The sequence below is a fragment of the Xiphophorus couchianus genome, chromosome 3 (genome assembly GCF_001444195.1).
Source record: "Xiphophorus couchianus chromosome 3, X_couchianus-1.0, whole genome shotgun sequence".
NCBI lineage: Eukaryota > Metazoa > Chordata > Actinopteri > Cyprinodontiformes > Poeciliidae > Xiphophorus > Xiphophorus couchianus.
In genome coordinates, this window is record NC_040230.1 from 11,702,698 (window position 1) to 11,724,524 (window position 21,827).

At 38.6% G+C, this 21,827-nt stretch overlaps 1 long non-coding RNA gene across 1 annotated transcript; it reads right to left on the reverse strand.

The window, feature by feature from the left end:
- Positions 1-547: 547 nt before the first annotated feature.
- LOC114138987 (uncharacterized) lies at positions 548-21,448 on the reverse strand. The gene is made up of 4 exons (XR_003594360.1): positions 21,318-21,448; positions 13,453-13,563; positions 1,540-1,633; positions 548-1,443 (listed from the first exon to the last, which is right to left on the reverse strand). It is a non-coding gene; the product is annotated as an uncharacterized LOC114138987 (long non-coding RNA).
- Positions 21,449-21,827: the final 379 nt, after the last annotated feature.

Here is a 21,827-nt window from a genome sequence, read left to right on the forward strand (position 1 = left end):
CTTTTGTAACAAAAATTAAAAAAATAAAAATCTACGTCTAAGAATATCCACTATGATTCATCAGTGACTATTTGGATAGAAAACTACTTTGCCATTTGGATTTATAGCTTTATTAGTGTTTTATTATTTGCTATAATCACTGCTTAATAAGGACAATAATATATTTTTATAGTGCCATTTTCATCTCAGGATATGAAAGGGCTACAAAAAACAAAACAGTGCTACAGTTTATTTAAAAAAACATCCAAGAGGGTGAACAAATTGTTTTGCCAAAAGGACATTTCTTAGAACAGTCAGTAGATTGTAGTGCCCTCATTTTCCAGTTTATCAATTTAACTATGGGATGTTGAGAAAGGATAAAATAATAATAATTTAACTTATTTTTCCTCCATTAATTTACCAGCAAAGCGTGTCGAAATTGATATGGTGGCTTGCTGTTATAGCCCACTAATTTTATGTTATTTGCTTTTGCACATAAAAAAGCATAAAAATTGAAAATAAAACAATGCCAGCCTTTTCTTTATATTACATTTTATAAACTGCTTTATATCACATTTCACTTATACATTTATTGGCCCCTAACTGAACATTTCAAAACCTATACAGTACCAGTATATCCATTGTTTGTTTATACTGTAATTGATATGTTTTAAGTTCTTCTTCATTTTATTTTAATGTGTTAAAAGCAGAAGAAGCAGCTCTTGAAGAATGAAATGCTTCACTTTGGCTGCTGTAAACAGTCAACAATGACAATGTGATAAATGCTAAAATCAACAAAACCAACCTTACTGAAAAGGGAAAAAAAGATGTGTAAATGAATTCGAGTCATCATTTGTAGAAACTCTAACTATGTTTTCCTAAAACATGCAGTCAGCACGAGCTCTATTATGTATTTCACCCACGAGCATCACAAGCGGCTGTGCCGTGAGCCGTGGCGTTCATTTGCATACGCTGTAGGTGTGGGCATATTAAACATCTTCACATCACAGATTTATGTAATTTGTAAACGTTCTCTTTCTCAAAGGTTCAGCATGACCTGTTCGACTGAGACCACCGGTGTTAAGCCCCGACTTGCTTCCCGTCACCTCGAACACGCTGACCTTCTGCTTCCTCTTACGCTGATAGCGAAGGGGTGAGGCGTCAGACATGGGAGGTGAAGTGAATCTCCTTTTGTGCCTTCTTGAACACTGGCACCTGGCTGAACAGGATGGAGGCCTGATATGTGTTTATGTGCTTCTTTTTCCCGACTGCACTGTTACATCAGTGATACACACCGCTGCCCTGCCCTGTCAACAGGATAAGACAGTGGTAGTAAAACAAAGTAAACAGAGTCCCCTGGCAGCAGCGTCCCGGTAGGGTGATTTACAAACAGGATTTCTCCTCCCTTCGCTGCCCATTCTTTGACAGTCGCAGGAAACGGACTCTGCTCTGCCAGATAAGAAACTAAACCAAAAGAAAAAGAATATTCAATTGGACACTGACGCTGTTGGTTTCAGAGCTGCTATATTCTGCAGGGGCAGGACAACCACAGAAACAAACCTGGATGATATGTTCCCACACTGACAATGGGACAATAAGGGTGCACTTTTCTCCTTCCTTCACTGGATGCTCTGTCACTTCCTCCAGCATGCATCTAAAACACTACATCTTCGTTCAATGCTTTTCAAAACTTTTAATACCTCTTGAAACTTTTCACATTTGCTCATGTTACAACCATAAACTGTCATGTATATTTTATGACACACCAACTGAGAGTAGTGCATAATTATGAAGTCGAAGGAAAATGAAACATAGTTCTCAATAATTTCTACAAATAAAAATGTCATGTGTGAAATTAAATGGATGATCAGTGAAGGCCTCAGAGGTTTGCTGGAGAATGTTAGAGGCCAATGATATTTTTAGAGGCTCTGCAAACATCTGGTGGGAGAATCATGTCCTCCACTTAGTCAGGCCGTTTGGGAAAGGGGTAAAAAGAAAATCCTTGTTGAAAGCAGGTGACAGGAAGTCTAATTTCCCTTTGACCACAATCCTTGAGAATCTGATAGAAGATTGGATGACATGGTAGGAAACAAAAGTTGAACCACGTCCTGAAAGCTAGCTCCACCTTCAAACACGGTGGTGGCAGAATCATGGTGAGCAGATGTTGAAGGATGACGATAAATACCAGACAGCATTGAATGTTGTCTGACAACATTGGGTGGAAGAATCCAGCAACTTTTATTAAAAATCAGACTTTAGCATACTCATTCAACACAATGGCTAAATACAGCCAGTGTTTTCAAAGAAACACTGACTCACATCCTGTATTTGTTGTTAAAAAAAAACATGCAAAAATTTATAAATTGTCCACCTTTCTTTCAGGACATGTTTGCAGTTCCAATATCCTTTCAATCTCTTAGATCTGCAATGACTTACAGATACACTATGTTATTGGTTTAATTAAAATATTACATTAGTTTGGGACTTCTAATTTAAAAATATACATTTTTGTGGCCAACGAGTAAACTTTTACCCTCACACTGGCTTGTATTAGAAAATTTACTTCAGAATGAGTTCAGAAGCAAATCAATTCTCACAATTTCTTAGCTAAATTTCTCAAATTAATTTCCTTTCACTTCACAATTATGAACTAATATCACATAAAATACATTCAAGTTTGTGATTATGACCAGAAAAACCACTAAAATCCTTTTGGCTTTGAATACCTTTGTAAGATATAGCACTGCAAATGAAAATAAAGGAGAAGAAATGAGCTAGAGGACAAGTTTTCCAATAACATGGTCACATAAGAGATAATTAGTGCTGTGTGGACAGATGGCTGCCTCTGTTCTATAATTCTGGGTCTTTATACCTACGTGTATGTGTGCGCATGCTGCGGACTTGTGTGAGCGTGCACTATTGTAACTCAAGTGCAGCAGATGACATTTACAGACAAATCTACAGCACAGTACATTCTGAACACTAATAAACACGGCGGTTCGCTCAACCCGCTCCCTTTCTCCCACCTGTGTTCTCCTCCTCCTCCTCCTCCTCCTCCTCCTCAGCTTCCTCCTCCTTGTGCACTCTGATTGTTTTTCTCCCCATTCTGTCTTTGCTGTGCTTTGTCATCCTCCACCACCCGTCATACACGGCGTCCACTCTCCTTTCCTTCACTCTCACACCTCTTCCTTTCCTCCTCCTGCCTCTGCCTCTGCCACCTCTTTGCGCCTCCACCTCCTTCCCTCCTACCTCCTCTCCTCCTCAGGTAATGGTTTCACCTACATGCCTGATGGATGGAGGAAATGAGATTCATTTTGTATAATTTTGCTCTCAGTTAAAAGATTCTTTTTATTTTATTTCAGTAATAGTGCTAATTTGTGATCTTAACCTCAATCGAACATTAATGAGACCTTGACACCGTCCATGTAATTATGAGACACAGGCAGAAACAATATTCTGATCCTCCAATTAATGCTCACATGTTGGCTTTATTTAGCAGCTGCTTTAGCACTTCTTTAGCTGTAGATGCTGATCCTCTGCAGTGCATCCATCCTGATAAGTTCACAATTTGGATCCTAATTAGACAAAAGTTTCTTCTAATTAACATGACTTTTAAGAAAGTATAGGTGAAGTTTTGAAGTTTTAAAAGAAAAACAAAGGTATAGACGAACTTCTGTGACAGTGTTTTATTATTTCTGTTGTGATTTGTGTGCTTATACTGTCAAAAATAAAGCAGCCTTTGATTCTAACTTTATTCTAAGCTGTTTGATTATACGGTTCCACAACGGTACTTATACTTCTTGAACCTTTTTGCTTTGTTCCTCTGTTGCAACCACAAATGTGTTATTTTGGGATTTCACATGACAGACAAACACACAGTAGCCCATAATTGTGCTGTGCAAGGACATTTCCATAGATTTGAGTAAATACAAATCAGAAAAGTGTGGTGGGAATTTCTGTTCTACTCCACTGAGTCAACACTTTGTAATTCACTTTTTGTTGCACTTAACCTCCAGGTCTTTTAGATGGAGATTAATTGTGAATAATCAAAAACACTTTCAGCTCAGGTTATGTGCTGATTATGTCTGAAGAGGAAAAAACTTGAGATGTTACCCCACATATTTGTCTTTATCTGATAAATAAAGACTGATAAAAATCCACTGTAAAGACTCAAATTGTTTTTTGTTTGTTTTGAGAAATCCATGAATAATCATAAAAAGCGATTATAAAACCAGTGATAGTAAATTAATTATTAGATAATGTGAGGTCTTCTGAAGGTGGCAGAATGGGCTTCTGTGGAGAAACTGGAGCCCCAGGTGGGAGAGAAAGGACTGACATCCCTCCTGGTGGTGGGCAAGGTAGAGTAGCCCTGGATTGTTCATTTGATCCATGTCTGAACTTTGACTGGGCCATTCTAACATATTAATAAGCTCTATTATGTTCTAGGTGTATGTTTAGAGGCCTTTTTCTGTTGGAAAGCAGCTTTCAAAGGGTTATATTTGAGAAATGTAGTGTATTTATCTCCATTCAACTTCCTATTAAATCTGACCAGACTCCCTGTCACTTCTAACCACAACATGATGATGCTGTGGCTTCTTCACTGTTGTCCAGCCTGAACCCAAAACTGAAATTGTTTCCATAATATATTTTTAGCATTCTTTTTTTTACAGACAGAACAAAAATGTTTTGATTGGTTGCTGTTCCCTAAGAGGGTCTTTCCTCTGGCTCAACAGCAATCCCGTTTCGGGTTAGAGATTGTTTTTACATGCTAAGGCCACAGCTTCCCTGCTAAGGAAAAGCACCCTCAAACCAGGATGCTGCCCATGGTTTTTTAATGTGGGCAGCCTGAACTCAAGTCACGGTTATGTTTCTGCCATACATCCCATTTTACTTACGCCAAACAGATGAGATGGATTTTGGCGTTTTCCTCCCATTCTTCCCCAACGGTCAGAGATGTGTAGTGTACAGCTAATTGTGTTCGTGTCAACAGATTCCTCCACCTGAGCTCCAGTTTCTCCAAAGTTATTATGAGCATCTTTTCTGCTTCTCTGATTAATTAACACAGGGCACTGAAACATAATGCCTGAAAATGTTATTTCAGTTAAATAATTTTGTGATGTACTATTGAAACTAATGAAGAAGCTTTGTTAGTTGCTAGTATGACAATAACAACACTTTTAAACAATTTCTATCAGTTTATTGATTGCATATTTTGTATCTCTGCTATGATTTGTAGCATGAATACCCTTCATGACCTATTTTTGTGTTACTTTGATTTCTTACTGAACTTGGTGATTTCTGATCCCCAGTGGGGGATCCAACCTCCACTTTGGAAACCTCTGTTTTATGCAACAATATCAAATGCTTATCTCACACTCATTTGTAAGCCACTAAAAAAACCACTTCAGAAGTAAAGCATTAGTCAGAAAACTAAGGATGCGTGAAAAGTTACTCTTTGCACCAAAGAGGAAGATGTTCCCCCACATCCGCAGTGGCAATTTCTGGTACCATTTATTTAAATGAAATTCAAATTTCCAGCCGTTAAAGCTGAAGCGGCATGGGAAGTGAACATGCTAATGGCTCTGACAGACAGTGCATCACAGAGGAGCCTTGTGTTATTGGCTCCACATCATCTGTAACTCCCTCCATGTCCCATCCCGCCCTTTTTGTATCACCACCCCCCCACACTCAGCTTTATGCGACTCTGTCCGTTCCTAATCAGAATGACAGACAGACGCTCTGCAGAGAAAGACGAAGAGAATGAAAGGGAGAGCTCAGATTTTGTCGCTGCAGTGTGTGTGTGCATCTGACTACACTCCAGACACATTTTCCTATAGATGCAAACCTTCATTCATATCCCCCCGCAAGCTCCCCTTCATCTTCTGAGAAGACTGAATTGATGCATCCTCTAAACCAAGAGCAGCCATCGCGACAGAAATCTTTGCCAACCACTTGAAGCTGACATATATTTTAGGCTTTAAATACCAAGGATCTTAAAACCTCAACATGCTGTTTCTTTTCAGTGGACATCAGTGGAGCAACTGCATACCAGGCCTTACAGTCAGCACTGACACATTCACTGATTTCCTCCACAACGCAGATGGCTTGAGTCTGGGTAATTACCGTGGACAATGGGTGTGGTAACCCACTAACCAGAGCCACCGCAGGCACAGCAGGCACACTCAACATTCACACACTTGCATGCATGTTGGACGCAAAACCTGATTTCTGCAACCAGCGGAGACCAGGCAGGGATTATAATTCCTGGACGGGGCGTTGAACAGCCAACAGAGGTGTAATACAGTATGTACACACTGAATGAGATGATTCACTCCAATGGGGAAGAGAGTAAATGCATTGACAAACAATTCATGCATGAATACACACTCACTTCCCCCTTTTATCCTCCTTTATTCACCCATGTCACATCTTTCTCAAACTTTGTTTCCTGGCCATTAACTGAAACAGTCAACTTCGGATAGGTTTATGCAAAACACCAACAAAACACCCCATCATTCCTGTTTCACACACGCAGAACTTGAAGACTGAAAATGTGCTGCCGGACTAAAAGCCACTGACAGTTAGAGCAGGCCAGATAAAAGAGACAGAGAAAAAGGCATCAGCAGGACAACAAGTGCGGCGAGGGTGGCGGTTAATACCCCGCCTACTCACCCTGCAACCTCATCACTTTGAACGACGAGCAGCAAGAAAAGACAGAGAGGGAGAAACAGGAAAAGAGCGAAGCTGTGGAGAATAAGGAGTGGGAGAGGGAGACGGAACAAGGGAGTCAATGGGTTCTTTGTCTTTGCAGAACTTGTTTATTTTCAAGCTTGCAAGTCCAACAGTCAGGAGGCACGGCCACACATCACTCACTGTTTCTCTCTCTGTCTATTCTCTCAGTCTGTTACCCCTCGTAGGATAATCAGCGCAAAAAAAATAAAAACGCTGCAAGTTCCCAAAGCGATAGGCGAATACTTATTCTTTTTACTTCAGCGTTCACAAATCTGGTCCTTGAACCTTGGTATTTCTAATTATGGTGGGCAGTTTGTCCTTAAAATGCTAAGTGATAAAGGAAGGACAAAAGAAGAAAGGATTAAAAACATTTCAAGCTGACAAACTGCTAAAGGATTTGTTCTCCTTGAACTTAACATTTTGCTGTATTAAAACTACAAACGTTATTGTACTATACCGAGGTCTTATGTCATAAACGGACACAGAGCACATCTGTGGAATGGAATGAAAGTAAATCATGGTTTTCAAAGTTGTGGCATTTCTGAGTCAGTAATATTGAATTCTTCTTTGCTGCAACTCTTTTGGGGTGCGTCTCCACCAGCTTTTGCACACCCAGAGACTGAAGTTGTTAAGTATTTTTCTTTGATACAAAGCTGAGGCTCAGACAGATTGAATTTTAATCATCTGTTAACATTCACTTCAAATATTGCCGTAGATTGTCCATTGGGTTTCAGCCTGGACTTTGGATCTAAAGCAAGGGTGCCACCTCATTTTTATTTCTGGCCACATCAAGATTATGAATGTACTCAGAGGGATGTTGTGGAAAAATTTATAGATAAAACTACATATTAAAATGCCTGTCAATAAATAGGTGTCTCGTTATGGTAATTCAGCCTTTTGGTTCAGGGGTGTTGGAGTAGGGAAGCATCAAAAAGTTACAGGAGAGGAGATGCAGACTGCTGTGGGGGTGTTTTTTTCCCACTAGAGAGACTTGTTAGAGTGGAATATAAAATAGTAAAAGCTAAATACAAACTAACCATTGAATGAAATATGTTTTCCACTAAATACATTGAAGTTCTCGGCTGTACTGTCCTACAATGTCAAAAAATTCAGGGAGTCTGAATACTTTTGCAAGGCATTTAACAAATATTTCCCGTTGGTTAAAATCTTTTTTACTCTTTTCAGTCTTTTCAAGGACATAAAAAAATCTACTCTTTTGCACAAAAAACTGCCGCAGCAAGCCTGCGTTCATCGCCTTTCCTACTGAAGGATTTTAAAAACATGTCTGAAGCGAGGCCTCCAGACAGTTTTCAACTGTGCACATGTTCCCTCCCTCTCTCCCCCAGCTGGTATTTTCACATGAGTAATGGGATTACCACAGCAAGTAGTGGGTTAGTGCAGCGGGAGAGTAAAGGGAGAGCGAGATATAGGAGGAAAAGGAAGAAGAGGGGGATTAACAGGAGGGCTGACACTGGAGCAAAAAGTCCAACCAGAAGAAGACAGACCATTGGGATATTCATACGCGTCCATAAATGCGTGCAGAGCTCCAGATTTACACAGACTGATTTCTCAGATTCAGGGCCACTTAAAGAAACTCATCGTGACTTACTATTTTCATCCAAGAGGCCCTAGACAGAGAAACCGCACTCTCTTTTTCTGCTGGATTACCATGGCAATGAGGGAGCTATTCAAGAACAAAAAGCTCCCTTTTTGTGCAGTGGGTAAAGTATGGAAAAAAAAAAAAAAAAAAAAAAAAAAAAACAAGTAGCCGGTGCCCATATGAAAGCCGGGGTGGTGGGAGTCGGAAAGAGAGGGTAATGTGGGAGCGGGTGGCAGCCACAGAGAAAGCGTGTTATATTAAGCCAACGTCTGGCTCCGTGTCAAGTCTATGGAATATATACAGTACAATGAGGTGGAGGAGAAAGATGGGGAGAGAGCTTGGGAAAGGAGGGATCAGTTAATTGAGCTCCTAGGACGTGACATTGATGGACACGGGTTGTAGGGAGGAGAGGAGAGGAATATATAAGGGAAGAGACAAAAGGCACATGAGCAAGGAAGGAGAGGTGTTGAGGAAGGTGCAGGTGTCAGGCTGGAGAGGAGACGGAGGTATGCTTGGCTGGGTGACAGCAGCTATATTGAGCTCAGCGTGTGTGTTGACACTGTCTCCTGTATCTCGCCGAGGAACAAACTCTTCCTATTGGCACAGCGCAGAGCTTCCTCTTCCCCTCGGAGAGCAAAGTGCAATCTCTCTGTCTCCACACGTCGCCTCTGTTCCTCTGCCTTATCTTCTCCTCGCACCACATCTGTCTCGCTATCATCTGTCCCCACTCAGTACAATCACCTGGAACGACTCAGCTGCATACGTGCCCGCTGCGCCTTCTTCCTCTTTCTGGGCCAGTTGAAGTCAGTTGGGTTTCATTTGCATGAATCAGAAGCTAATTATCAAAGCAACAAATAAACACCGAGTTGAGCAAAGGCCTCCGCCAGCAAGTATTTTCTCTTTGAGATATTTCTTTCACAGGCAACATGAGAAGAAGAAATAAAACATTGAGCTGTATCAGCTGAATGTCGTACTCAAAGGCATCATTCAAATTCAAAAAGTACCTCATTGATCCCAAAGGTAAATTAAATGTTGTTGTAACTCATATTATTCGAGGTTCTTCAAAGAAATTATTGTTAGTTTTTTAACAGTAATAGTCAAGTTAAGTTTATTTGCATAGCACATTTCAGCAACAAGTGTTTCACTAGAAAAACAATGAACAAGCAAACCCCCCCCCCCAAAAAACAACATGGTGACAAAATAAAGAGAAGTAATGAAAAGATGCATTCCTAACTAAAATAAATTTATGTTCCCATTGTTATTAAACAAAGACGACTCTAAGCAAGTGGGTTTTTTGTCTTGATTTAAAGGAACTCAGTGTTTCAGCAATTTTATAGTTTTCTGGAAGTTTGTTCCAGATGTATGATGCATAGAAGCTGAATGCTGTTTCTCCATGTTTGGTTCTGGTTCTGGGGATGCAGAGCAGAACCAGAACCAGAAGACCTGGGTCCTCTGGAAAGTTGGTACGACAACAGGGTTTTAATGTATTTTAGTGTTAAACTATTCAATGATTTATAAACTAACAAACATATCTTAAAGTCTATTTTCTGAGGTTCAGGGAGCCAATGTAAGAACATATGAACTGGTGTGATATGCTTTATCTTCCTGATTTTAGTGAGAGTGTGAAAAGTAGCGTTATGCATCAGCTGCAGGATTGATTTTTTTAGCCACTGCTGCAGTAATCAACGTGACAAAAGATAAACAAGTCCTTTAATCCTGGAAATGTCCTTCAGGTGACAGAAGCCCGACTTTGTAATTGTCTTTATGCATCTTTGAAGGTTCAGGCCTGAGTTCATCACTACCCCCAGATTTTGAGCCTGATCATTAGTTTCTAGCTGTAATAACTGAAGCTAGGAACTGACTCTAGATCAGTTATGTTTATTTTTATCTGCATAATTACTCTAATCTGAGTTGGAAGGAGACATTAAACATTAATATAAAATATTAGTAATTAATAATATTATAGAGATACTAAATAAGAGAGAGTCAGGATGGAACCTTGAGGTACCTCACATTGGACTTCAGTCCATTCCAATGAGAAGTTAACTATTGACACAAAAAATCCTGGTTCTTTAGGTAAGATTTGAACCAGCTAAATACTGCAGGAGAGAGTCCAGTTGCCTCAATAATATGTCATGGCCAACATTGTTGAACGTTGTGCTGCACCAGCACTGCAGTTCTTCCGTCTGTTTTTAAGTGGATGTCATTGACAACTGTGAAAAACTCAGTCTCTGTTCCTTGGTGAGCACTAAAACCAAAATGAAAGACTTTAAAGCTCAAAGTTGTTGGTCAGAAACTATATAACTGTTTTTGCTGATGAATGGATAGCTGGAGATTGAGAAACATGTCCAGATTATTATGAAACCTTGAGGAAAAACACCTGATGGGAGGAATGAGTTTACTCTTTGAATCAGATCAGATGCAGCGACAGACAAAACTTCCTTTAGGAAATCTGTGGGTAGGATATCCACACAGCAGACAAAGGATCGAGGATCCTTTTGGTCTGACACACAACATTTTGCTTGAAACATTACTTTTACATTATTATCAAGGGGATATTTTTTGTTTGCTGAACCAATTATTTCAGCAGTGACCTTTAAATCATTCAAGAATGAAAAAAGCCTGCTAAAGGAAAGAGAGTCAGTTCTGTGCCAGCACAAAAATCCCAGTTAACCAATGACAAATTAGTTTTTACCACCTGTTTGCAGAAAATACACATTTTCCACAGAGGCCACAAATTTAATTTGTGGCATCTGCAAAAAGTCAACAACAACTTAGTTTACCACTCAAGCCTTAACAAGACTATCCCACAAAGCTGCTGGCTAAATCTGTGACATGCAGTGGATGGTTCTATTAAAATCTGTTGCAAAATAGCTGAAGACTTTTGCTAGACTCTTTGGTAGTGATTAATATTATTTCTCTTTTGATCAATTTTTAACTTGTGGTCTTGATAGGTAAATAAAGCTTGTTAATGTTACCTTTGTTCATGCAAACCTTTAAATAAATTAATCTACTGGATCTTTTTTTGTTTTCTTTTTAGCTTTTAAGGTGTTAAAAGGGAAAACTGCACAATAACTTGCAACCCTGTAGTTGTATTGTCAGACATAGGGAATGAAAATGGACAAAAAAAGCTGTCAAAATGTCTGATGCAACAATTTGATAGACACAGTTTTGAAAGGTTAGAAAAAGCTTTTGGTGCCATGGATCACAAATTCAGAGACATAAAGACAGAAATATGTTCAAAAACCAAGGTGAACATGAACAAATACAGATTTTTTTAATCACACATTGTGATTCACTCACAAATAACAAATGCACTTAAATTTAAAGTCAGATTTTTCTATGTTACATTAAGCTTCTGGAACACAAGATTTATTTAAAACTTTTGAAAGATCTTAAGTTTCTGACCAAATATTCGTCTCGCCTGTCCTCTCATTCATCAATATGTGCCAAAACAACTGCAGAACGAGATCATCAGAGCAGTGCAGATCTTATGCTGGTGCATGCATGTGAATTATGCACATACTGTATTTGAGGAGGAGGTCTGGGTCGGATCAAGTAACCGTTCCTGCTTTAATTCATCATCCTCACAGCGGGCCAATTCAGGGTCACTCAGATTGGATCACCTGGAAGTACGCGGCTGCAGGCCATCAAACTCCCCCCTCCTCCACCACCAGCCGTCCCATCACATCCAATAATACACACAGACACTCATCACATTCAGAGAATAGCTCTGTGCTTACGACAGATGCAGTCACAGAACACCCAGAGGTCCGTTTGCAACATGTTTTCACATGTTGGGCTGCTGGGTGAGAAGCAGCAGCAGATGACTATTAACAGTAAATCAGCACTTTGCTTCGAAGTGACACTTGGTGATATTTTCAAGTTAAAAAGAGAAACATCTGAGCCAATCCAAGAAGTAATTCTCCACTCAGGAAACAGCCTGAGCTTGTAAACACTTTCATTCAGAGGACAATCGTGTAAAATCCGTCTCCTTGGCTGCTACCCTCAGTCCCCCCTCTTCCATCATCAGCTGGGCATGGAGACAGCAGGCCTGTAGGTGGTTCAGCTATGTGTCATGCATTACATGCCAGTGCAGGGGAGGAGGACTGACACAGAGCATGTGTTACACTTGCTCAGTTTGATGTGCTCTGCCCTCACGCAGGCACCGCTGTGGGTGGCATAGCTATGTGTCATAATCACCATCATCCTTTCTGCTTTGTCGGATTTCTCCACGAACGTGCGTGAGTGTGTGTGAGAGGGATTGTTTTTGTGATGGTACAACGTAGGTCCTTTTGTGGAGGCGCCTTGCAGTGGGCTCATTCACAGTGTGGGAGCTGCTGTTATACAGTGGCACTGATTCATTTTTCCTGTCTTTTCCGACCTGAGTGTGCCGTTGTGACGGATAATGTTTTACATCATGGCAGCCCTCAGCTGATTAGTTGCAGGCGGCCCCTCTGCTGGGATCTGTTCTGTGTGCGCAACGTTTGAGCACTGCAGCTTATCCTCAGGGCTGAAAAACAGCAACTTATTTTTCATAAAAAAATAGTTGCAAATGATTTTTTAAGAGTGTCAAATGAAGGATTTATCCACCAATCTTCTTAAAAACACTTTTGTTCTTGTTTTCTTCAGTAGCTCTTATCAAAAAGGTGAAACTAGTTTGATGAAGATAAACAAAATATCCACCCTTCAGCTAAATTCATTTTTATAAGTGAAGACTGACCTTAAACAAACCAAAACTCAGTATTTACATACAAAAAACGTTATCTTCTTTTCTTTTAGATCAACTAAGATCATCAACATTGTATATATTTGCTAAGAAAAGAGTTTGCTTTTTTTTAATTCAGAAGTATCTATACCCAGATTTCTAATTTTAGTTAATGGAGCCACAACTGAAGGTTTTTTTTTTGTTTTTTTTTTGAAAAGTAAAAATAAATCAGACAAAATGTCCAGAGCAGAGCTGCAGACCTCCATATCTCTGACTGATTAAACTTTAGGCACATTCAAACAGTTGCATGCAAGTAGCAGCATCGGGAATATTCAACCATCATGACATTCAGGAAGGAGACAGATTCTGTGTTGCAGAAACAAATGTGTTTTGATGTGAACTGTGCATCAAATATGGAAAAAAAGCAAATTACCTTGTAAAAATGTTGGCTGAAGCTGGTAAGAGACTTACAAAATCCACAGTGAAGCAAAACCGGTACCAATAAAAGTTGAAAGGCCAATCAGGGAGGAAGAAGACGTAACTCCTAAACAAACATAAAAAAGACACATTTCAGTTTGCACTCAGGGACAAATGCCTTAATTCTTGGAGACATATCCTATGGTGATGATTTTAGTTTACTGTGATGAAACTAAAATGAAAGTGTTTGGCCTTGATGACCATTGTTAAATTTGGAAAGAAATGTAATGTAAGAAAGTGGCAGCCTCATATTGTAGGGTTTGGTTTATTGTAGGACAGATTGGTGCACAGGCGGTTTCACGAGAAAACTATGTGACAATATTGAAGATACGTCTCAAAACAACACAAGACATCAGGAAGAGAGTCATTTGGGCACAAGTGGGTCTTCCAAACGTCCTTGGCCATGTCGCCAAATTAGCTACAAAGTGGCCAAAGGAGAAGAATGTCAAAAGTTTCAGAGTAGTCATCACAAAGTCAGGATCTCACATTGATTTGTGATGTCTCTGAGCAAGGTAGTCTGTAAACTTGTCTCAGTTACAACAGTTTTGTCAGCAGAAATGGGCCAAAATACTAGCAAACTATTGTGAGTAGTATAGACAGCATGTTTATCCAAAGTCAAGGGCAACGCCACCAAATTTCAAATGTTTACATGCATCCTGAGCATTTTTATAATGTAAAGAAATTGTAGAGATATGTATATTGCAGAAAAATTCTCTCATTTTGGCATTTAGGGGTTAGTAATAATTTTGATGACCTAAAATAGAAAAACCGTAATTTTGTTTTAATACTTTATTTTTAATAAATTTTTATACTCTTACAAGGCAAACCACAACAACAAAAAACCCCATGAAAAACCTTAATTTGTTTTAATGTCAGACTGTCAATCATATATGTATTGCAGTTGTCTTGCAGTTTGCTCATACTGTTAGATATTATTTGCCCCATGTTATTGACTTGCCTTTCTATGCAGCAAACTGGTAGTGAATGGGGCATATCAGTTATCTCGGAGGACCAGGTGTATCAAGTACTCATGCATAGCCGTATTCAATAACTCCAGTGGACCAGGAAATGTTCATGTTCTCCTTCAGAGCCATTGTACCAGAGGCTCAAATTGGAGTCCAAACAATTGTGAACACATGCAGTGCCTGGTAAATTATTCCTCGACTTTTTTTTCATGATAGAATAGAACAGAAATACAGTTTATTGTCCCACAGTGGGGAAAATCTGGTGCAAACAGTTGCAAAGTGACAGGCAAAGTATGCAGGTTCACACAAAGAAAAAAATCTAAAACATATAAAAAACAAGAGTTAAGAATAATATACTGTGCAGAAAGTGAAAAATACAATGTAAATATTAAAAATAGCATACTACAATCTAAAGGAGTGTGCAAATACAGTAAGTAGGATAATTAAAAAAAAATTACAAAACGTACATGTGAATTTGAGCATTAAAAGAAATAACAGACTATTTACAATAAGCTATAATAAAACTATGCAATAGCAGAGATGTGCAAATAATAGAAATGTTATTTAAAATGAGAAAAACTGAAAAAATCAAAGGTGTAAACAACTATTGAGTTTGTTGAAAACAGACGATTATAAAGGTTTGCAGCTCCTTTGTGCATTTAGGATGCAGCCACAGTCACAGCTACAAACATCTATGTATTTAAGTGGAAATTATATAAAATCTTTTGGAATATGTCTGTAGCAGCTTTTTTCAAACTCAGTCAAAATGTGTAAATATTCAACAGTTGCAAATGATTTTAGAATCTGCATGTATAAATCAAGTTATTCCACTGGAAGCCATAAGCCATGAAAAATTTCAATCTTTGAGTGTGTAAAAAAGGTTTACAAATGCCTTGAGTCACAATTCCTGGAGCTTCTTTGTAAATATGTGAACTGTGAATATAAGTGCTTAAAAATTAAGTGTTAAGATAGCAACTTGGTAACCCCAAAATGCCACTCTGAGCTTTGGAGACGTTTTCTTTACCTCCACTACGACCCTGCTAGATAGGCTTGCTTGTCATATTTCCAGCTGCTTTATTTTTTTAAATTATTGCTTCGACTGTATTTATGGGCAAGTTTTGGCTTGTGCTATTTTATTGCTTCCACTTTAAGAATTTACAGCATCTGCTTTCTGACTGGATTGCCTGATTCATCAGAGTATCTCCATCCAGCTAAAGCATCAAGAGAAATTTAACATAGTTGCTTGCAACCTCAGCACCACAAAATGTAGAAACCTTCATGTAGAGGAAATTAAATTCGACCTATATGCAGAAGATCACAAAAGCAGCTTGAATTTCTTTACAAAAACTTTACAAAGTCTGCAAGGATATTTAACGCTTTTTGACAAATTTTGTGTCAATGAACGACTGCAGTTAATTGAACCTGCATTAAGCTAATGTCCCACTATCCAGTGAAAAAAACACAAGAGAAAACTGCCCCAGGGCTGCAGTATCTGTTTGTTCAACATATGCTTGAGCTTGAGTTGACTAAAGGCAAACTACAATGAAACCATCGTTTTAGGAGAACACCCACTGAAAAGAGTGGGATGAAGTTTTTTTGTTCCAATGTGATAATTGCTCTAATTATTTCATTTCATTCATGAGGATGAACCAGTAAACCTTTTACTTTCCATGATCGGCATACACATTTACCCATTTGTTCTTTGGTTTGTGACAAAGAGCTGCGGCTCATCAGTCTCAGTAGCTGATTGAGCTGATTACTGCAAGCTGGCAACTATTAGCATGCTTGCAGATTCAATTGTTTTTTTTTAGGGTTATGAACTGACTTATTACATAAGGAATGAAGCTGTTGCTGTAACTTAAAGAAATGGGTAATAAATAAACTTTTCCTTCAGCAATTTAAGAGTTGGTGCATGAAAACGCATGCAAAAATCCATACTTTAAGTTTGTCTTGGATGTGTGAGACAATATTGTCCTTACAAGGTGTCATGATCTCCATTTGTTGAATGGACCGAAATGGAGCAGGTGGAAACGTCAAATAGAGTTTAGTGAATTTAATGAAAAAATAAACAAACATACAAAAATCACAGGGATCCAGGGTGTAGCACTATTTGATGTTTATAATGTAGCAGTACTTAATGCACTGAAGGACTAGATAGCTTCTGACATCAGAAAACTAAATTCGTCTGCTGGAGCTGTCGTCAGAAATCAATAAAACAATACAAGAGAGTAACTGTTTTCAATACTATGTATTTTTTTAAAGAAGAAAATTAAATAAACAATACAAAACACAAAAAATACATGGAAACCAAAATACAATAAATATATACACAATACTGCAGTTGATGTTATAATGTGCACAGAGTCCTTCACTTTTCCCCGCTTGGTCAACACAGTGTCTGACCGACACACATTTAAAAGTCCATAGTTTGTTTATCCAGAAACTTTAAGGGAAAATGTCCAAGCGCAATTCAGCTCTGATGAAAAGGGTGAATAATGGGTAGTGTGTCTGTGTAATGAGAAGGAGGGGAAAGTTCATGGACCATCAAACTTCTACCAGACCAGTATGGAGTGAAATTCGGTTCTCCTGGCTCCAGCCAGATCTTAGAAGCTCGCCATCCTTTAACCCCAAAAAGGGGAAATCACCTGGCCTGTATTAAAATAAACAGGACCAGTCAATTACCAGCCTGCTAGTTAACTAGACTCGTTTCCGTTGTACACATAAATAAATGCAATTATACATAAATAAATGCAATTATATCTACAATCAATTATTTAAGATAAAGATATTTAACATTTATCACATCATCTTAAACACATATGTTGCATTTAAAAGTTAGATTGTGTGTTTGATGATTACACAATTTGGCTATCACCATCAATATGTCAACCAAACAAAACATTCATGTTCACTACTCACCAATTCCTTTTAAAGATCAGTGCATGGCAGCTTCATGGCTCCAAGCTCACTGGATATTCAGATCTACATGGTTTATATTGTGAGTTTTTTAAACAAAGTGCATACAAACAAAGAAAGAACCAATTGTTTGACAGCACAAACCTGCAGCTCCTTTGTCTCCAGCTCTCCCTCTCACAGCTGATTGGGAAAGCTGGAGCAGGCCTGAAAAACCTACTTCAGGTGCAGTGATTGGCTGATTGCACTGTGTGACTGACTGTCACTCTAACCAATGAAGTAGCAAGGGTGGGACTAAGGCAATTTTTACCCTGGGTTACAAGGGCAAAACACAAACCATAAATCCAAGGGAAAAACCAACAAGGAGAGTTGAGGAAAACACAAAGCAGAGTGAGGACATAATGGGATTAGATAGGAGGAACCAGCAAGGAGTAACTGAGAATGAGTTGTATACTGGGGAGGTTGATTACTGAACAAGAAACTGGTGGCAGATTAGAAACGGGTTGCAGGTGTGAGGGGAGATAAAGAGAGAAGGAAAGTAACACAGAAGACAAGGGAGAGTACAAGAGACTAGGAAATGAATTGAACGCTAAAGAAAAACTAGAGCTAAGAAGCAATTAAACTAGGGTAACAAGGAATAACTCGAAATAAACAACTAGAATACTAAGGACTAAAGTAAAACAGAAACAAACTGATCTAACCAAAGAAAGAGACTAAGGAAAACAGAGTAACCAAACCTAAAAAATAACATATGACTTTGCAGAATAAACAAACTTTGCAAATCATGTGTAGATATTTAACTTTAACCTTTGTTGCTGTTTCACTTCAAATGAGGTGTAGATGATTAATGTAAATGTGTTTTGCAGGTAAAATAAGATGTGCTCATAATCTACCCCTCACAAACCACTGTGACCCAGAAAGACAAATCTGACTAGAGCAAGTTTTGCAGATATTATGGTCTTTTCAGTTCTCTCTATCTTTAGCATCTGGTGCATTAACATCTGCTAGTGCAAACATATGCAGTGCATCCAACAGGCTGATATTTGGCAATATTAATGTTGCACACACGGATATAATAAATTTCTTTTTTCTGACATATTGCACAACCCTAATAAATATGTTTTTGTCCATAATGGCTACAACTGAATACTACCTTAAAATAACAGCAGCACTTCCACCTTATGCAAAAAATATGGCATGACATGACACTAAATAAATTCATTTAAATGAATAGAGTGCAGCAAAGGATTTTGGTTGTCACATAAATTTGGAGTCCAAACTAAATGGAGAAGCAGTAAAAGTGAAGCATCCAGGCAGAGCTGGCTTAAGGTAAAAGCAAACGTTACACTGTGTTCACTGCAATCTGTTGAATTTACACAACACACATTTGTAAATGCACAATTACTATATGTACATAGAAAAACCTTGGTAGTTATACTTTACTCTTCATGTGCACTTTAACTGTAAACAGATAAATGAAAAGTATTTTTAATACTCGCCCATCCTTCCCAGATCTCCTAAGTTGAATATTTAAAGACTTTTCTGTATCATTGATGGGCAGGTTGTCTAAGTTTTCAGCCGGAAATAAAAAATACATCATTTGAAATCAAAATTTAGTTGGCCAGGGATGAAACTGTTGAGAGGTGTGCAAGGAGGAAACATCCAAAGAAAACATAGACAAAGACTAGGACTTCTGGAAAAATGTTCTCTAGATATACAGTACAAGTCTAAAGCATTTCATGTTTACTTGCATAAATTTAACACAGCATTCCAGAAAAAGACTCACACCTGCTATGAAGTATGGTGCTGAAAGTACTTTGATTTGAGGATGGTTTGCTTCAGCAAGACCTGATCAGCTGACAATCATAGAATCAAAAGTGTGAAAATGTGAGACTATCTGTGGAGAAAAATAAAAGCTGCAGTAGAACTGAATCCTGCAACATACCAATGACCCCAAAACATACAAGTAGACTCACCAAGAACTGCCAAACGTCTAATCTTCTAAATAAGATCAAGATTTTATTTGGAGACAGGCTTTTACCACATAGGGTGTCCTAACCTTTAATCAGCGGTTATCAAAAATCATTAATAGTTGATTTTTCTGCTATTAATTTCACAACTAAGTTTTCCTGATTGGGAATAATCCCAGATGATAAAATCTGACCATGGTTAAAAAGTTTTATGCTCATAATATAATATTCCTGGATGAGGAAGTATTAGATTACTCATGATGAACCGTCAAGGGTCTTAATGAAACCAGGTTGCATCTAGAAGCTGCTATCATGCAGAGTCAGATTTAACTTCCTGGAAAAAATCAAAAACCTGGAGCCCAGCTAATTATCCGGAAGCTTTAAAACTTGTTTCCCAAGTCATAACTCTGTGTAAAAAGTAAGCCTGTCTAAATGCGCCCCATTGATGACTAAACGCGGTGATACTGCTGCGTGTAAACGCTGACTTGATCTTTTAGCAATCCCACTTAAGGCCCATTTACTTTTCCGAGAGGTTTTCTTGATTTCCTCAGCAGAAGGAGCAATCAGAGCTGTTTCAGCGCTCAGAGTGGTCTGAGAAGCTTTAAATCAGAGGAAGAACTAAAAGAGTGTTGGATTTATGGCATCATATTGTTTTTTTGTTGTTTTTTTTTTTTGGTGGGGGCAGCATGCACTTTGGGTGACGTGTGATTCAGGGCGGGAGGTGGATGACTTCACTGTTGTGCCCACTGTTTGTGTAGACATTCATAAGAGTGCCTTGATGAAGGAATGGAGTAGGCACTGAATGTATCTCTCCTGGAGCGCTCTGATGTTAATTTCCATGAAGTGTCGGCGTCCTGCCTTCATTCAGGCTCTCAGCAGTTTACTGACAGGCTGAATGCAGAGAGAATGACAGCACAGATAAGATTAGCAGAGTCATACAACACATTAAGGCGATGCTGATTACACCATTGTCAGATTTACCCGGAAACGCCAAGCTGAAACAGTCGCTTGAAATGAAAAGACGACAGGGAGAAAAACAGATCAAACAGCAGCAGAATTAAATGACGGCTCCTCAGACGCAGAGCCTGATCAGGAAGCAGCGCTGCCTGCAGACGCTCGCTGCTTCTTCCTTTATGCTTTATAACACACACATCTTAAAGTGACTGAGTAACAATGCAGCTGACAAGTTGAGGCCTTGTCTTTGATCTATTCAAAGAAATCTCTTAGAAGAATGGAGCAAAATTGACTCATTTAGTGTTTTCAAGACATTTTTGGTAGAAAGGTAAGAGCAGGAGTTATTTTATTTTATTATTCCTTTCTTGCTCTGATGAAAGGACTTCTGTAGAAATGGAGCTCGCTCTTGGTTTCTCATAAAGTAAGCAAAATAATATTTTGTCAAAGGATTGCAAACAATGACGCTGTCTTTGTTAATCCACGACTAAACTTCAATATATATATTAAATAGAAATTAAATAAAAATACATCCTCAGATGTTTTTGAGTGCATTTTGACATCTGATCTGCAAAAGATGTAGACGATAAAACTACACTGACAAGATAAGAGGTTCCTGTTTTTTGTGTGTTTTAAGAAAAGTCATGTATTTAAGCTGTGAAATTAAACTTTACACTAAATCGTGAAAGAAACACATGCAAAGTAAGTATGATGCAGCACTTTTCATCAACATTTCTCATTGCTGCTTGAGGGTTTTATTAAAAGTGCTTATTTTTAACTGTGGCTGTTTCTTCACCCACTTTTAGTAAACATAATTATTCAGAGTAGAGAACAAAAAACACGAATCCTATATGGTCCCTGGAAAAAAGACATCTTGACCATAACCAATTACAGCTTCTAACTATACAATAGTAAGAACGATAAAATAATTTTTAGTAATGTTTCATTATTTTAATATTTGAATGTCTTGTTTGGCTGACATCTCTTTCCTGATTAAAACTGAAAACCGTGTATGATCTTACCTTTATTTTATATGACGTCAAATGTTTCTGTAATTCTGTTGTAAAAAAAACCCAACAACGACAAAAAAAGCTTCCTTGTCCCTCATTTTTCTTTCTTTTTCAAGAATCTGGCAGCCTGGTCCGTGTGTTTGTTTTTTCTGTGTTTTCAGTCTTTTCAATGCGTAGAAGAAGATCACCTGTTGCTCGTCGTGTTTATGGGGCTCAGCACTGCCCCCTATCAGTGAGGCACGGTACGTTCTGCCTCACCGCCGCATTTTCATTGACTGCACATTTATGGCTAAATATGTCACACGCATCTTAAATGTAGCAAACAGACTGTGTAACGTCAGCGTATGTAGAAAATGTGTAATTTAACAATTAAGTTGGCGATATGAAGATAGACACCAATGGACAAGCGCCAAATGCCTGCTTCATTCACTTGTGTAGTACAGCGCCCCCAGAGGTGAGGCACAGGACTGCACTGCCTTGTCTCGGTCTTGTTTTATGTATTTCAAGAGGCAATGGGTAAAT